Source organism: Pezoporus wallicus, unplaced genomic scaffold (assembly GCF_028554395.1).
Source record: "Pezoporus wallicus isolate ANWC-B61680 ecotype Strahan unplaced genomic scaffold, APGP_CSIRO_Pwel_v1 scaffold_6446, whole genome shotgun sequence".
NCBI lineage: Eukaryota > Metazoa > Chordata > Aves > Psittaciformes > Psittacidae > Pezoporus > Pezoporus wallicus.
In genome coordinates, this window is record NW_026636264.1 from 7,762,664 (window position 1) to 7,780,429 (window position 17,766).

At 37.4% G+C, this 17,766-nt stretch overlaps 1 protein-coding gene across 5 annotated transcripts in view; it reads right to left on the bottom strand.

Moving 5' to 3' along the window:
- CNTN5 (contactin 5) overlaps window positions 1-17,766 on the bottom strand; it is a 643,809-nt gene that overhangs the window by 67,860 nt on the left and 558,183 nt on the right. The gene's annotated exons all lie outside the window — the stretch shown is intronic.

A 17,766-nucleotide genomic window follows, 5' to 3' on the forward strand; every position in this document is an offset into this window, starting at 1 on the left:
TTTTGTTTACACAGTATTAATCCTAAAGATCATGAAGCTACATAGAAGTGAAAATTAACACATTTTTTCTGTTCTAAAATGACAAACCCCTGAATTTATTATATGTTAAACCTGCAGCCCTGGAAGACAGTTAAACAATCATTGCTCCTTTCTGACGGAGAACTACAATCCTAAAAGGAACATGGCAATTCTTAACAGGGCATTTAAACGACGCCCTGCTTGCAAATGTTGTACATCCTTTCCCAGGCTGGGTAGTGGTTCTGGCTTTCTCAAAGTACTTGGAAGATGTAGGCTGGAAGCCCTTTGGCAGGCATGGACACTGAAAGACCTCTCTCTGTGTTAGAGAAAGAGTCTTAACTAAGTAGATGGGTGGCTCTTCCCCAGTGATGGATGGATTTTTAAGACATACCTCTCCAGAGACGGCTTTCTATACGTCAATGTAGTGACTGCTAGCACTCCTTCTGCTGGGAGTTCCCTATTGAGTCTATGATCAGAAATCATGCAGGGTACGATGCTGTTGTTTACTCTTGAGAAGTATTTAACCAGGAGTAAGGTGCTTTGATCATCCTGATTAACAGGTCTGGGTTGGGCATTTCAGCCGCCAAAAAAAGGAATTTCCTTTCTAGGCTAGACATGTTAAAATGCAAAGATGTTACCTTTGATTTAAACCAGGAGTGATTTACCAGAGGCTTAAGATTAAATAATGTGCCAAACTAAATCACTAATATGAGACTGCATTCCCCCCCCCCCCCCCGGAAAAAGAAAAATACCTCCATTCTCTAACTCTGTGAAAAAATGGTGCTTTATTATCTGAGGTTTATAAACATTGTGGTGGAGATAACAGAATTTCATTCCAGTGAAAAATGTACTTCTATTCACTTCAGATGTGAAACCATTCACTGCTTTCAGCAGAGAGACAGAAAAAAATAATAGCTTCAAAAGTGAATGGGGCAGAGGAAGGACATGTCAGCTCCCGAATTCCCTAGTGCAATCTGATGATGTATCTCCCATCTTGCCCTAAACAAATATGTATCAGTACTTCAGTCACATTATTTTTCTAAAAATAATTTCATAGAAAACATAGTCGCATTAAGAAAATGCCTCTGTATCAGAGTTCTGAAGTATTGGGATTTTTTTTCCAACAAACAAGAAAGGCTGAAATTTTGTTATAATATGTCACACCTTCCAACGATCTGCTTTAGGAACTGACAGGAATGTAAGTCCTTTCTTTCCTTTTGGTGCAAGTTTTGTTTTCCTATCAATATGCTCTTTGATCAATGCTCTGAGGACACCGTATCATTAGTATGACAATATCCTTTGCATAACAGTAATAGTTTTCATCAATATGCTGTCAGCATCAGACAAATGAAAGGACATCCCTACAATGTTTACAAATTATAAAAACTTATACGCAGCATAAGTCCTGATATAAGACTGTTTTTCATTCTGAGCTTGGAGGAAAAGAAAGTCAGATGCATATGGAAGATTATCTAATGAATCTTACACATATTATCAGCTACATTTCTATTTCGCTAAAAGCTCTTGCTATCCATGAGGAAAAGAGTAATCTCTCAATCAAAGGATTTGCAAACACATTTGCTGGTGAATTATTTGGCTCAGAAATTAATACTTTCCTTAAAATGCCTCACATTCATCTGTTCTTTCTTTGTGTGTTTGGGAAAAAAGCCAGAGGCTGGTTATGATGGAAACTGAAATGATTTATTTATTCACATAACACTTGCTGCACACAGCAGGAACATAGACTTCTCCTCCTTCCTGCCAATATCTCTCAGTCACAGAGAGACCACCTGCATCGTATGCCTGCATATTTTAATAAGAAAATACCATAGCAAAAGGGTTTTTAGCTTCATAAACAAAAGGTAAGCAGAGACAAGAAAAGGGGGTGGGATAGAATTAGGTATAATTAAAGAAAAAAATCCTACATTTTTATTTATTAGAAACTGAGGGAAAGATGATGATAGATGAATGGATAGAGAAAGGATGGAGAGAGTCACCAAGGTGATAGTTAGGCGATTACCATATTTAAGAAAAACTTGTTGTAATCTCATATAGAGATAGATGTTGTCCATCTAAGGACTCTGAGAAAAGAGGCACACGACCTTAGTGTCTCTACAGAAAATTGTCTCTAGTATCATGGAGAAAAAGAGATGAGTGCTACTGTCTTGGAGTCAATAAGCATGTTGGCTTAAGATCACTAGCAAAAGAGATTTCTGCAGGAATTATTAGGAAAGAACAATTGAGTTATGACAGCAAATTGACATGGGATAAAATTCAACATAACTAAAGTATATGGAACAAGATCAAATTGTTAGAACAATTAATAAGAAGAAACATTTTCTAGAGAAAATGAATTCAGATTTGATCTTCCATGGGTTTCGAGCATGGTTTTCATGCTGAAATTCACATGCCTGGTTAAACAGGTTTCACACAGAAATTTAAGATGGTTAAGAAAGAGGTTGAATAGAAGAGAAAAAATAATTTTTGGAAGAGAAATTGTCCTTTGTGCTATTATCTTTCTTTTTTTTTCGTAATGACCAGGATGCAAAAAGAAATTTGATGAAATAATCAGTTCATTGATACAGCAAGATCAGCATATCAAACAGGAGGGCTTTGATGACACTGAACACCAGACTATAGAAAAGCACTGATTGTGGCTCTGTACTAACAGTACCATGCAGCAAAGGCAAATGCAACCTCAGTATATATCAGATAACAACCTGCAGCAATTTTAATTATGAAGGAATTAATTCATAAGGTGCTGAGGAACCATAATGTGGGATATAAGACCATTTTGATTAAGAGTATTCAGTATGCATCCCAATTGAGCTGGCACTCAGGAGGGTCATCAGGATGACCAGAGAGGAAGGAAAACCTTTGGTTCTAGAGGCTGTTTGTAGGGTGAAAGCCAAGGTGTCTGCAAGTGAGATGAGTTTCTACTTTACATATTAATTCATGAATCTTTTCAGTAGCCAGTGGAACCTTTATCTACAGTAAAAAAGTTTAAATGTCTGATTCCCACTACATTCAGATATTTCAACCTGAAACTAAATTTCACCTGAAATCTTGACTTACTCAGATGTGCCTGTTATGACCTGACATGATTGAGGGGCAAAATCCCAGCTGGTTTTCATATCAAGAGTGTGACTCAGAAATTAAGTTCCCAGTTGTCCCCACTTTGGTTTGTAAAATGAAGCAGTCTGAGCACAAGAACTTCAGCTGACACTAAATTGTGAGGGATGCTTTAGGAAAGCATTGGTTTTCAGCTACAAATATGCATCCAGTATGTTGAATGGGACTAGAACTATTCCAAAGAGAAATGCAGAATTAGACAATGTGGACAGTTTCAAGTTTTTGCTTCTTCTATGAACCCATACTACGTGCTCATATAGAAATAGCTGTAAGGTATCCAAGAGAGCTGGACTGGGCTGACAAATGTGACACAAGACCTGTGAGAGGACCTAATCACTTGCAGCTGAGACACAGATGTTTGCAGCAGGTGTTAAAAGTGACTCTCTGAAGCCTAGATGTGAGCAAGGATGGTACTGTAGGGCTCTCAAAGGGTGGCAGGAGTTTGTGTGGGTAGCTGACTCAAGCCCATAGTGCAATGTTAGAGGCAGTCTAAAGAATTATGGGATATAAAGTCTGTTAATGATGGTGGTGGTGAGCATCAAGTGTGCTGCTGGTCTTTGAAAACCTCTCAGAAATCAATTAACCATAAGCTTCACTGAATACTTTATGCCCATGAAGCTATTGTTAAAACCAGATTAATAGTGAAAAAAGCTACATTGAAAATGAATTTGAATTTGAATGTATATCAGATATCTGTGTGTATTATATTTTGGAAATTCTTATTAGTGGTATTTCTATAATGCTCTTTTTGTTAATGACAGCATAACCCAGTAAACTAGGTTGAGAATTTTTACAAAGCCATAGAAGCATGAATAAGAGTGTAAATTTTCTTCTTTAAGGCTTGAGGATTGGACCTAGAATGACATTGGGAGGCTGCAAAATACTCAGTAATTATTGTTTTCACATGATATTTCCAAGTATTTATTTTCACTATAAAAATATTTGCAATCTACTCAAAGCTATTGTTCAGCAGTAACACATAAAATTGGAAACATTCTTAATACATTTGTTTAAATAAAAATGCTTTAGCTCACAAAGATCAGTCATATCATCAGTTTTGTTCTTCTTTTACTGTTGAATTACATACCAGGGAGAGTAGTTCCCTGACAAAGAATGTGCTGGTTTATCTGAAAGGATTAAAGTTTATACTGTTTGAATATGGGATGGTGATGTGAACAGAAAGGTGTTCTCTGAGACCAAGTTCTTTGATGGTATTTGGAAGTCAGAAATGCCTTCTCTTAATCAGTGTTGACTGAGAGGTAAGAAAAAGTGCTGATGAAGATGAACATTAACCTGAATCAGAATGGAAGCTCCCTGTAAATGAGAATGACAAAATTCAGGTTCCTTTGGGCTCTATGTGATTCAGAGAAGAAGACTGGGTAGAATAGGATAGTTAGGAGCTATTCATATGGGGATTTTGGCAGGATTTAAAGAAGTGTCCTTTATTTTACAGTATTTTGATTAAAAAGAAGCAAGTTTTTTCCTTTCTGCTGTTTTATGCACAGAAAGCTTGTGAGAGTGACCACAATCTTCGGCTTTATTTTGAGTGGAAGGATAAAGAAATAGGAAATACTGTCATCATTGTTTTGATATAAAAAAAGCGAGGTTTATTCTGCCTGCCATATTATTGTGATTATTTTCCCTTTTATTAATTCTTGAAGATAAATGAAAACTATTAATAGTCCAGATACTTGCAAACTATTAATTCATAAATTTCTGGTCCCACCCACCACAGGTCTCAGATATTATTTACAGACAGCAGAGGACATACTGGTTTAGATGGTGAAAAATCTCATCTCTCCTTATCACCAGGGACAATTTTACCTTGACCCACCAGGCCAAGGATGTGCATTTGTTGTCCCTATCACATGTAAAATCTGTGAACACAGACTTCCATCAAGCTACAGATAATGAGAAGGGGAAACTCTAATTTTCAGTCTGTTGCATAGGGATGCTCACAAATAAATATCTTGATGCTGTGGCTAGAAATGGTTTAAAACTGCTGCAGTGGACCCTGGAGTCTTGATGCTGAAGGAGCTGAGCAGTTAAGGCAGGAAATGTTACAATTGTTACACAACCTTCAGGATTTTACTGAAGTCTTGGAGCAGAGGCAGTTACACAGTGTCTGGATCTTAATAAAAATGAATACCAGGCAGCTTACACCTGGAGCTCTTTAAATAGCAATTATAGAGTGAAAAAAACCCAAAAGTCAATTGTGTGGCCATTTTTTTTGGGGGGGGGGGGGGGGAAGAATTAGTAGTCTGTAGTTTGATGAGGCAATACATACATTTATTTTTCTCAGTTATCTATTTATTTATTTATTTTTATGTTATCTTTCAGACTACAGTAAATTGTTATAGGACTTTAAAAAATAGAGCAATCAGGGAAGCACTGAGGTTAGTTAAAAGCTTTCCAAACTTTAACAACTAGTAAATGGGTAAAAGAAAAGTGTAACTTATTGAAGTGATTAGAATTTTTCCCCTTGAAATTGTTTTGTGTGCATACTGGGAAAAAAAAGAACTTTAAAGATGCAAATTAGGAGAAGCTACACTGACTCATTTAGCCTGTGGCCTCTCCCAGTGCTCTGATTTGAGCAATCTCTTCATTAAACATTAGCTTGGGTATGGGATTTCAGTATCCTTTAATGCAGATTACAAAGAATCAGGACATGTATTTGTAAATAGTTGAAACCTTTATTTCTCCATGAATGGCTGTAGGCTCTCTCATTTCCCCTTGTTTTCTCTTGTTCCTCTACAATAGTTGTACAAGCATCTAACTTATGAAGAAAATGGATATAAGTTATTGCTATAGTAAAACCACTTTAGAAAGCAGAATGCCATCCACTTCATATGCATATTTTATATTATCACCCTAGATGGAATAATTTTATTTAAATATTATTGACCTAATTAGAAACAAGATTATGCTTGGCCATGTCCCTTGGCAAAGCATAAAATTATTTGGATTTTCTTCAGATTTTCTAACATTTATAATGGCACAATTCTTATATGCATAGGAATATGCTAAGACTTATCATTAAAGTACTGCAAACTACTTCTAGCTCTATTTAAGCTAATCTATGCAAACTGTCTTAGGGCAGTCTTTTTTCAAGGGAGCTAAAACCAGGTCTCTCATTTTGTCCTTGTCGTTTGCTGCACAGTAACGTTTGTGCATGAAAATACACAGCTCTTGCCAGTGAACAGGTGTACACCTATGCAAATATAATTTCAAGTGGCTGACACTAAAAGTCAGTTTTTGTTATCAAATGTGGCTTCTGCTCTAAGCACAGGCAATAAGTATGATTTCTGCAGTGCTGCTGAGCAGTAAAGGCTGGACGCTATCAACATGTCAGAATTAACATGGTCTCTTGGAGTGCTGTTTAATGTGTATGAGTAGGCAGGTCATTATTCGTTTAAACGGTGCTTCATATTAATGCCTTATTCAGACCAGTACGTCAGCACATAGTTTGCTTTAAGAACTCTGCTAATAACATTAATGTCAATAATGATACAAAGGTCCTAAAATTTAAATATCTGCTAAGGTCTGAAATTGAATCAGAGCCTAACTGCTAATGGGACAGAGGATCAAATGAATAATCTATTACCTACAGAAATTAAACAAACAAAAAGACTTAAATTACTCTAGATTTTCTCTGGTACACTCAAGTAAGAAACATCAACTGCTACCTTTTGAAAATTTAGCATCACTTTGTTAATTGGCACCTTGTCATTCTGCCCAGCTATTTTGGTTCAAAATGTGCTTGGTCTTGCGTAAAGTAAAAAGCTAAAAGAGTTCCTCAGAAGGTATTTCAGGGTAAGTATCCCAGAGAGTAGGAAAGACTATTTAAGATTTTTTCTGCTCTGCACTGTAGTCCAAAAGTACTTTTAAAAGCTTTTATAAAATCCATTTGTTTTAGGACAGTATATCTCTAAACATGTTGAAATTATGCTGAAATTATGAAAATATTCTTTTGTACTTTTACAATCCATATTATACTCTTGATCCATTTAAAATTAAAAATATTTTAATATATTAATATTTTAATAATTAAATTTGTTTCCCTTTTTTGCACACTATTTCAATGCCAGAAATATTCTGCTGGGTTCCTTGCTTTTCAAGGAAAAGTCTTTTATCACAGTTGTGTTTTTTTTTTCCGTGTTCCTAAGTGACAGTAATGAATTATTAACTTCTTCTGTTTTCCTCAGAAGCTTTAGAAATAATAAAGTGCTTGTAGTACTTCATAATTCCCTCAGGAAAAGAAAAATACATGGGAAAAACTTTAGTTACTTTAAGATATTTCCATGTTTCACTTGCTAGCTAGAAAAGCAATATCAGTACTTGAAGGAAGACTTGATATTTGAGAGGTAAAGTTCAAACAGACCAGGTGCTCAAGGGGGCAGAACTTTAGCTAGTTGTACAATGACATGATTTCATAGAATCATAGAACAGTTAGGGTCCATTCTGTGATTCCATGGAAATTTCTATTTTCCAAGAAAAGGACCTTCAGATCACCTAGTTCCAAACCCCTGCCATGGGCAGAGACGCCTCACAGTAGACCAGGTTGCTCAAGGCCCTGTCCAACCTTGCCTTGAACACTGCCGGGGATGAAGCTTTCAGCAGCCTCCTTGTGTATCCAGTTCCATTGCCTCACTGGAACTCATTCAGCTACATGGATTTATTTTTATTTTTACTAGGCTAAGACACAGCTCAAAATGGCCAAACTATGCTGTGCTTAAGGTGTTAACATGAACTTCAGCAGTATGAACAGCAGAAACTTTAATTTTATTGAAATGAGATTCTTGTAAATTTAAGACCGTTAATTAGATGTTTACATGGGAAGTTTTCATATGCTCAGGGCAACAGTTAAAGCATTATTATTGTAAGGTCTGTAACAACGTCCAGTCAAATTGACTATAGCAACATTACTAGAATATTAACTGCAAGTGGTATTTCCATGTAACACAGCAATGAATTTCAATCTTACCCACCTACCTGTAAAATTATATTGCTAGAGGCACTGCTCTAATGTGAATAGAATTGTTGTGTCAATGTAAAATAACTCACCCCCAACGCAAGAGGGACATGGAGCTCTTGGAGTCCAGAGGAGGCCACAAAGATGATCAGAGGGCTGGAGCATCTCTCCTATGAAATCAGGCTGAGAGAGCTGGGCTTATTCAGCCTGGAGAAGAGAAGGCTCAGGGGACACCTTAGAGCAGTTTCCAGTACCTAAAGGGGCCTACAGGAATACTGGATAGGGACTTTTACAAGGATATATAGGGATAGAACAAGGGGGAATGATTTTAAATTTAAAGAGGGTAGATTTAAATTAGATACAAGGAAGAAATTCTTTACTGTGAGAGTGGTGAGACACCGGAACAGGTTACCCAGGGAAGCTGTGGCTGCCCAATCCCTGGCAGTGTTCAAGGCCAGGTTGGATGGGGCTTGGAGCAACCCGGCCTAGTGGGAGGTGTCCCTACCCATAGCAGGGAGGTTGGAACTGGATGATCTTTAAGATCCCTTCGAATCCAAACCATTCTCTGATTCTAAGAAAAATTACTTCTGAAAATGGGAAAATAATAGTTTGATCATGTGAGGTTTAGATTATTTTAGCTCTTGAACTGGTGTCTGTGGAATTGTAGCATTGAGAAGCTTGTTAGACCGTATGCAACAAATATTGCATGGATTAGCATAGTGATAAAAATTATAGGACAATATAATTCTCTGTGTTTTGTAGTAAGAGGTCCCTGCCAACTCTCTGGTTATTCAAATCAGAGATCATCATGCTGTGAGCAATAAGGGCATTCCTTACTTGTTTGTTCAGTTCTGCAATAATTCTGAGTTTACTCTTGGAAATTCCATCACTTTTTTCTTCTATTATCTCCACTGACAGTTAGATCTATCAGGAAAGATCTAAATGATCTGTAACTACATCCAGAAAGAAAGCAAAGGATAGAGGCAAAAAGCTGTCTCATGGCTACATTTTGTTTCTCAACTACTTCACACTTTGAAACAGGAGCTTTTAATTGGATAAATCTGTGTGATAGAACAGACTTCACAAAAAGTGTGAGAAGTGAATGTGCACACCTGACAAACAACCTTCCCTCTCTAGTCCCATGACACTGCTCTAATGTAGCTGTGATATAGTGACAGTAGCTATAGATTTCTACTTTGTTTGCATCCAACACACTTCCGGACTGCATCCTCTATGAGTGGTGTGCTTAAGAGCCAGTAACTCCTGAGAACATGTGGTTGCCTATTAAGACAAGCTGAGAATTCAGAAACCTGCATTATAAATAGCAGTGCAGACGAAAAGCTGTGCTGTTTCTGCACCACATACAAAATTACCACAGGGACATCTGATCTGGAAGACAGATTTCCTAGAATGCTACCTTGTTTCTTATCATCAACAATTTTCTCTTTGTTTCTCTTGTGATAGCAAACCCACAGGTTAATGATTATACTGACAGGGTCTTGGAATCTTTACACCTTTTTTTTTTTTGGGTGGGGATGTTAGAAAATGTATCCAACTAAACTGTAAAGCTGACTAAGCTACATTAGCTTCCTGATATCTTGTGAAAGAGCCAGTGTGACCTGTGGATGCAGACATCTTGCATGATGGAGAGACAATCAGTTAAGTGGAGATGCAGTTTAAAAGCATTGGCTCAGCTCAAAAATATTTCTAGACCGTAGGAATTGTAAATGGGATTTTGACCATAACTAACTAGGATATTATTGACACCAGTTTTCAGGTCAGTTGAATCCACTTTGCAGACTCAAAAAGAATCTGGTACCATGGCTGGAAAACTAGGTAAAACAATCTATTTTATTCTAGTGTCAAAAGATGAAATACAGTCTTCTAACTGAGAAAAGGCAGTTAAAAAGTCATCTGTTCCCTTCAGAGAACTTCATGGCCACTAAGGGTGAAAAGGGTACAAAGTTACTGACAAACAATCTATTGATTAGGGTTGTTTGAACCTTAAAAGCTTTAGTTTGCTTTGGAATACCTTTCACTTTAGCCACAACTGAAAAGATCTTGATTACAAGATGTAAGAACAGTTCAGTAGGAAGTGCTTCTTTTTAAAGCTGACATATCTATCTACAGCTGTATCACTGTGCATGAAAGAGAACAGATGGAATTACCCCAGTGACATAAGTTATGTGAAATAGATCATCAGACACAATGTAATAATGATACAAGGAAAAAAACAATCAGTGACACTATCTGTGCTACTTCTGCCAGGCTACTCTTAAAGATGGTTCTCGTTTTAGACTGGCTTGCTCCATCATGCACAATGAGATGCTCACAGACCTCTTTGGGAGAAAGAGTATATGCAAAATAGGGTGCCCTCAGGCTCAGCTCATTCCTTTATGCACAAACCGTCCATGCACAGCCTCTACCCCATTTCTCTCAGTGTCTGAATTGCTTTTGTGACGACAGCAAGTTGTGATAGGCACATGGTCCAGAGAGGACTGTGGAGCCAGCAAGAGCCAGTGAGGAGCACCTGGGGAGAAGATCCAGTTACTTATGCCATGATGCTGGATGACCACATCATTTCGCAGATTTGTATTGCTCTTGTATTGTGCTTCCTGCTGACAGCCACAAGCTCTCTGATGGGTAGCACGTAGTACCCCTGAGCTCATACTTATTTAGCATGGTATGTCTGAGTGCACAGCATTACATCATGCAGGCGAAACCACATACTTGCTTGCAGATGATACAGAGACCAGTTGTGGATTGCTAATTTCAAGATATAAGATGTCATGGTTGCAGTGCCACACTGCATTGCAGAGGATCCCACACTGGTCTAGGGGCAGCAGTGAATTGTTGTGTGGCATTAGCTCTGTCATACCTTCAGACCGGTGGCACAGCAGCTGTGCAATCATTACAAGGTCTCTGCTGCTGTAATTGTAATGGAAAATGCTAACGTAAAAAGCTGGGTCTATTTTCCTATTTGAGAGAGTCAAAGCAATACTAGGGAGTTCATGTAGTACACAACTCCAAGACTTCCTGGCTCTCTTCATATCAACAGCCTCAATATATATGCATCTTCTCTCACCAGCACTGAAACAAAAACATAATACTTCTTAAATGACACAACCTTCCCCATTTTCCTAAATGCTATTTGCTTTATTCAACCTTTTTTACCCTTAATCTTTCTTTCCTAAATCTCTTTCCCAGCATATGGCCTTCTTAACTGTTGCCTCACCTCTATTCTTCCCTAACCTTACCTACAAAGTGCATTATCAATGATATTGGCGTGGAGCTAGGAACATAGAGTATAGAACACAGGATGAAAAAGTTACTATGTCACTTGGGATAACCCACTGCCAGACATGCAGTTGTGTCCTATATTTATACAGACAGATTAATCTGAAAAATCCATTTTATAAGCTCCCTTCTCAGGATAGTGGAGTACTGAATAAATGGAGACCTCTCTGCTAACTATATAAGCACATCTCACTTTTGCACAGTATTTTCTATAGCTATTCAAAAGTACTTTGATCTCTTTTTAATGACTACTTGTATCCTCTGCATCTACTAGACCAGGTGACTTCTTCCCAGGGACCTGGCAAGGCTAAGCTAGTATTTAAAGCCAGTAGTGTGAATTTGTCCTTACAGCAGATAGTGACAGATGGCATCAGTTTTGCCTGTCATTTTGTAGTTCACTATGTAGGTATCTCTCCTTCTCTCTCTTCTGAGGTCTGAGAACAAACACAGTCAGGAATCACAGGCGATGAAAAGAAAGTGATTTTTCATAGGGATAGAGAGGACTACATAGAGATTTCTTGAAACCTGATGAAAGATTACTGAACTAAGAGCAAACCTGAAGGGATGGATGAGCCTTCCAAGGACACAGTGATGGGGATAATCTGTTTATAGCTTCACTGTTCTGTCTCCAAGTTTGCTTCATTTAAAAAATGTTCCTTGATTTTATTTCACTTCTATGAAAACATAGCTCCTATGGTTCAAAGACTTTTGGTGCTTTAGAGGTGCTCACTTTGATTTGAAGTTGCAGACATATCCTCAAAACCATGGCTGCCTCATGCTCCTGTCACATTTATATGGATTCCTGCTGAATGGAGATTACTTTGAAATTGGAACCTTTGCAGTGCTCTTATATATAGTTTACTGGATATGATTATAACGTTATTTATGAGCTGCACAGAAGTAGAAGACTAAAAAGCATTAAAATGACATTTCTTTTAATTCAAGATTTCACACGTCCTTTCAGGGACAATCAGCAAAAGCACATTATTTTAAATAAAATAATGCAGTAAATAATAAAAGCAGTAAATACTGCTTTTACTGAAAATGGAAAACTAAGCTGCCATTTAGCAGCAGGGCTGTGGAAGGGAACATGGAAAGGATGGAGTCTGCTACAAAGATGAGGTAAAACCATTAATTTGAGAAAGGGTCGTAGTTTAGAAACTAATAAAACGGGGGATTGGCCTAGATAGGGCGTAACATGTGATACCCAGAATATCTGTATTTTTAAGGTGTTGCTTGACAACTTCCAAGATCACATATACACTTTTACTTAGCACTTCAACCTCTGGGCTTATCTTTATTGTGGAGGTATTTTGATTTAGAACTTCAAATATCGAATCTAATGATATTTTTATTCAGATACAAACTGTTGGTGTGAATTGGGAGATAACTAGAGAAAATTAGCTCAATTCAATATCCTTTTATAATTCGGTAATATTAACTTTTTGTGCCTTTTAGCACTAACCTTCCACAGCTATCCCTCATACTCAGAAAAGGGGCCTTTCAGTACTTAAAAGGTGATTATAAGAAAGATGGGGGAAGACTTTTTAATAGGGTCTGTAGTGATAGAACAAGGAGTAATGGTTTTAAAGTAACAACAGGCAGATTCAGACTAGGTATAGGGAAGAAACTTTTTACAATGAATATGCTGAAATACTGAAACATGCTGCCCAGAGAGATGGTGAATGTGCCATCCCTGGAGACATTCAAAGGCAGGTTGCACAGGGCTCTGAGCACCCTGATCTACCTGAAGATAGAATCACAGAATTGTTTAGGTTGCAAAAGACCTTTAAGACCATTAAGTCCAAGAATAAACAATGGTTGGATGATGTCCCTGCTCATTTCTGGAGGGTTGGACTAGATGACCTTTAAAGGTCCCTTCCCATACAAACCATTTTATGATTCTATGAAAATAGGAGCAGTTAGTGGAAAAGAAGAAAACTGACTTAATTTATGATAAAAGGCTATGGGTTCTGTCTCATACAAAGACACAACGATTGCAGAATGCTCAGCAATCAGAGTGTTGCTACTTTTGTAATCCAAGCAGGAAGATACATTTTATGCCTGGAGTCTGAAGCTGAACAAATGGACAGCCTTCCTCCTCAGTTGTTCAGCTGTGACACAAGCAGTAAATAAATCAGTTTGTTAATTAGTTGGTCATACTGCTAAACATGAAAAAAGTATGGATTTGCAGTAATTATTGCAATGGGGACATTAGTGATCACTATACCTGTGTAAAGAGTTTGGGACCTCTGAGTCATTTATGAACTGTGGTACATTGACTGCTCTTTCACCGACACCTGTTCCTTCCTAATTGGGATTTGCATCTAAAAGCTTTCCTTGGTCAGGCTCGAATTATTTGAATTTATAATTTGTCTCTCCACGTTTGGTATTTATTTAATCAACAAAATAATGATTGTCTAAATTATTAAGCATGTCTTACCTCAAGGCTTGCTAACTGTTAAACAAATGAATTCATTAAGAGGGAGATTATTGCCAGCCTTGCAAAGATATGCAAATATCAGTGAAAATTTCTTATTCCCTTCCAAGCAATTTCTTGCAAGGACCAGGCACTTTTGTGAGTTTTGCACAAGGAGGACAGAAGACATTAGAAAAGAGTGGGGAAGGACAATTTGGGATGGAGAAGGTGACAGAGGTTCTTTTGCAGCCTGTGCTTCCTCAGGAGGAATTCAAGCTGTCTTTTGAACTACTCTGAAATTTGGGCACTATGATTCAGAAGTTACAATCAGGTTTCAAACTAAGTAGAGCATCAATGACTAAGTAGTATTGAAATTATCAAAGAATAAAATACTACACACTGGAGCCTTTAGGAAATAATATAATAAAAAAATAAAAACCAAAGGGTGAGATGAAAGATTTGTGCTCCTATTGGACTATAAAGGAACCTTATTGCTGCAAGCTAATAACACATATTCTATAGTTATTTTAACCTCAAAATGAGAATGTTTATGTGGTCAATATTACACATCATTAAAAAAGGAAGCCCACAATTAACATGAAAGGAAGTGGTTTCGAATCAAGATATAGGTTTAATCCCACTAGACATTTTTCTTAACATAAAAAAGACATGGAGCTGTTGGAACAAGTCCAGAAGAGGGCCACGAGGATGATCAGGGGACTGGAGCACCTCCTGTATGAAGACAGGCTGAGGAGGTTGGGGCTGTTCAGCCTGGAGAAGAGAAGACTGCGTGGAGACCTCATAGCAGCCTTCCAGTATCTGAAGGGGGCCTATAGGGATGCTGGGAAGGGACTCTTCATTAGAAACTGTAGTGATAGGACAAGGGGTTCAAACTTAAACAGGGGAAGTTTAGATTGGATATAAGGAGGAAGTTCTTTACTATGAGGGTGGTGAGGCACCGGAATGGGTTGCCCAAAGAAGGGGTAAATGCTCCATCCCTGGCAGTGTTCAAGGCCAGGTTGTACAGAGCCTTGGGCAACATGGTCTAGTGTGAGGCATTCCTGCCCATGGCAGAGGGTTGGAACTAGATGATCTTAAGGCCTTTTCCAACCCTAAGTATTCAATGATTCTATGATACAGTGCTTGAAATCTTGGTCAGTCTCAGCTACACTTTAATTCTCACAATTGTGTGATTCCTCAGGTTTTTATTTTTTCTTCTTTTTTAGCTTAGCTTTAATCGAATTCTCATTCTTTTCCCTTTAAAGGTGGAATCATCTAACTCTAAGAATACTTCCAGAAGGCTAGCCTTTCCTGGAACACACATTACTTACCAAACATTTGCTTCTGCTTTGCTTCTGCTTTGACTATAGAAATCTAACCAGGCTGTAAGCAGGACAGAAGTCCAACAGATCACTGAAGACATTGATTTCCATACTCAACTTTTGGTGTAGATACATTATAAAGGAAATTTATGGCTGATGCTCTCCCTAAATTTCAAACCCAATCATAATTCACTAGCTCCCTACTTCATTCTTCATTATCACATGAAAAATGTAGACCAAGAAATTGTTGGATGCAACACTGGCCTTGCACCACGTACTTAGCCATGATGGCAGAAATGTACATTTAAAATAAAAGTTAGACTAATTTCCTTTCCATGTATGCAATAATTTGCATGTCAGAAAAAGAGACAATATTCTAAGATAATATTCTAGTATCAGATGGTTAAGGTTTAGATGATATTCAGGTATTCTAGAGACAACATTCTGGTAGCTAACTCTGTAGAATTAGCCCAGCCTAATTTGCTATAGAATGTTACTTTTCCCCCTCCCTAGACTTCCAGAACTCTATGGGATTTGAAAATACAAAGAGGGTATATTTTGAACTGAATACATAAAAAAATGGTTTTAATATTCAACTTTCTACATTGCTGGACATTTAAAAAATGTAAAATATCTATGATCTTGAGCACTCTGAGACCTAAACTACTGTTTGGGTATTTGGTCAAAGTACTCACTATGAGAATGGCATGAATGGAGAAGATTAAATTTTGGGATCAAAAATAGGGACTTTAAAAATTAATTTGACAGGGATTATCTGACTAAGCTTTGTAGCAAGTCACAAAATCAACTTCCAAATTAATGCCAAGCCTTACCTCCTCCTCTTTACAGCTTATTTTACAGATCAATATTCCTATGTATGGAAAGTTGTTTAAATAATTCATAGCTGCTTGAATAGAATTGCTGAACTGCTAGTGGAGTATTATTTTCATATGCAAAAGGTCACCCACTGGGCAAAACCCACCATCTTCATCAGAAAATATAAAACATTAGGAATTTTAAAGGATTCCATTTAGATTAAGCCTGTGTTCACTGAAATTTAGAGATTGACTCTTGTTTCATTCAAGGCAATATGCTTCTCTAATTACTTTGTTATAGAATTACCATTTCCATCTTTGTAAATGTCAAGTGAATTAATCACCATGTCTAAACAATGAGTATCTTGGCAATTAAATAATGACTTGCATTTCACTACTTCTTGGTCTTCATGTTGGGACACTAGCCATAAGATTTCACTTAATTTGATTTAATTAATAGGAAACTGTTAAAATGAAATTCACAAATACAGAAATTCAGTTTGAATTTTCAATGCCTGATCAAAGATAGCTAATACATAGATAACTGCACTTGGAAACAGATCTACTTAAAAAAGAAACAGGGGGACTGCTAAAAATACCTTGCACAGCAGGACTATATTTAACCCGAATTTGCTATTTTCAGGTCTGTAACTTATGGAGGAACTGTGTATTTTTTTTTTTTTAAACAGATTTAAGAACTCTTTCTATTCCTACTGTCACTGGATCTTACACTGTCATTCCACAATCACTCTGGATAATTTTCCATCATAACTTTGAACCAAAGAATGTCATTTCCATCCAATTAACCTAAATTCAATATTAAGAGTTTATGACCATCTTATGTTTTTATGGAAGTTGGGGCTGTTCAGCCTGGAGAAGAGAAGGCTGCTTGGAGACCTCATAGCAGCCTTCCAGTATCTGAAGGGGGCCTATAGGGATGCTGGGAAGGGACTCTTCTTTAGGGACTGTAGTGATAGGACAAGGGGTAACAGGTTCAAACTTAAACAGGGGAAGTTTAGATTGGATATAAGGAGGAAATTCTTTACTGTAAGGGTGGTGAGGCACTGGAATGGGTTGCCCAGGGAGGTTGTGAATGCTCCATCCCTGGCAGTGCTCAAGACCAGGTTGGACGAAGCCTTGGGTGATATGGTTTAGTGTGAGGTGTCCCTGCCCACGGCAGGGGGGTTGGAACTAGATGATCTTAAGGTCCTTTCCAACCCTACCTATTCTGTGATTCTATGATTCTCTTGGCTTTCCAATGGCATGGGAGGGCAGATGACTTAATTCACACAAAGTAGTAAACTTTAGGGGTTTTTTTGTTTGTTTGTTTTTTTAAGCAATTGTGAATCAGCAGATTGCTTTTGTTGGCTTCAGGGTTATTTCACAGCACTTCAGCATGTTTGCTTTCAGAGAAAGCAATCTGTAATGATATTTACTTTCTTGTGGTTACAGACATAGGACGAGTTTCTGCAAAGCAACAGAATTTCACCAGTGTAGGATAGTGATTCCACAGAGTAAGCTCTGTCACTTTCCAGTGCATTTGACAGACCTTCTAATTAACAGAATAGATTTGAACTCAATGCATGTAGAGAGAGAAATTACTCATGTCACAGCACAAGAATTTGGATGTATACATGTATTATTTAAAATCAATATGTTAACACAGAAGAGAAATTATTTAATTTTAACATACTAATAGAATTTTCCCCTAATGCATGCTTTTCAGGTTTGATGTAAGATTAAGAGGAAAGTCTTCTCAGTAATAGTTGAAATATCTTAATTCATAAATGC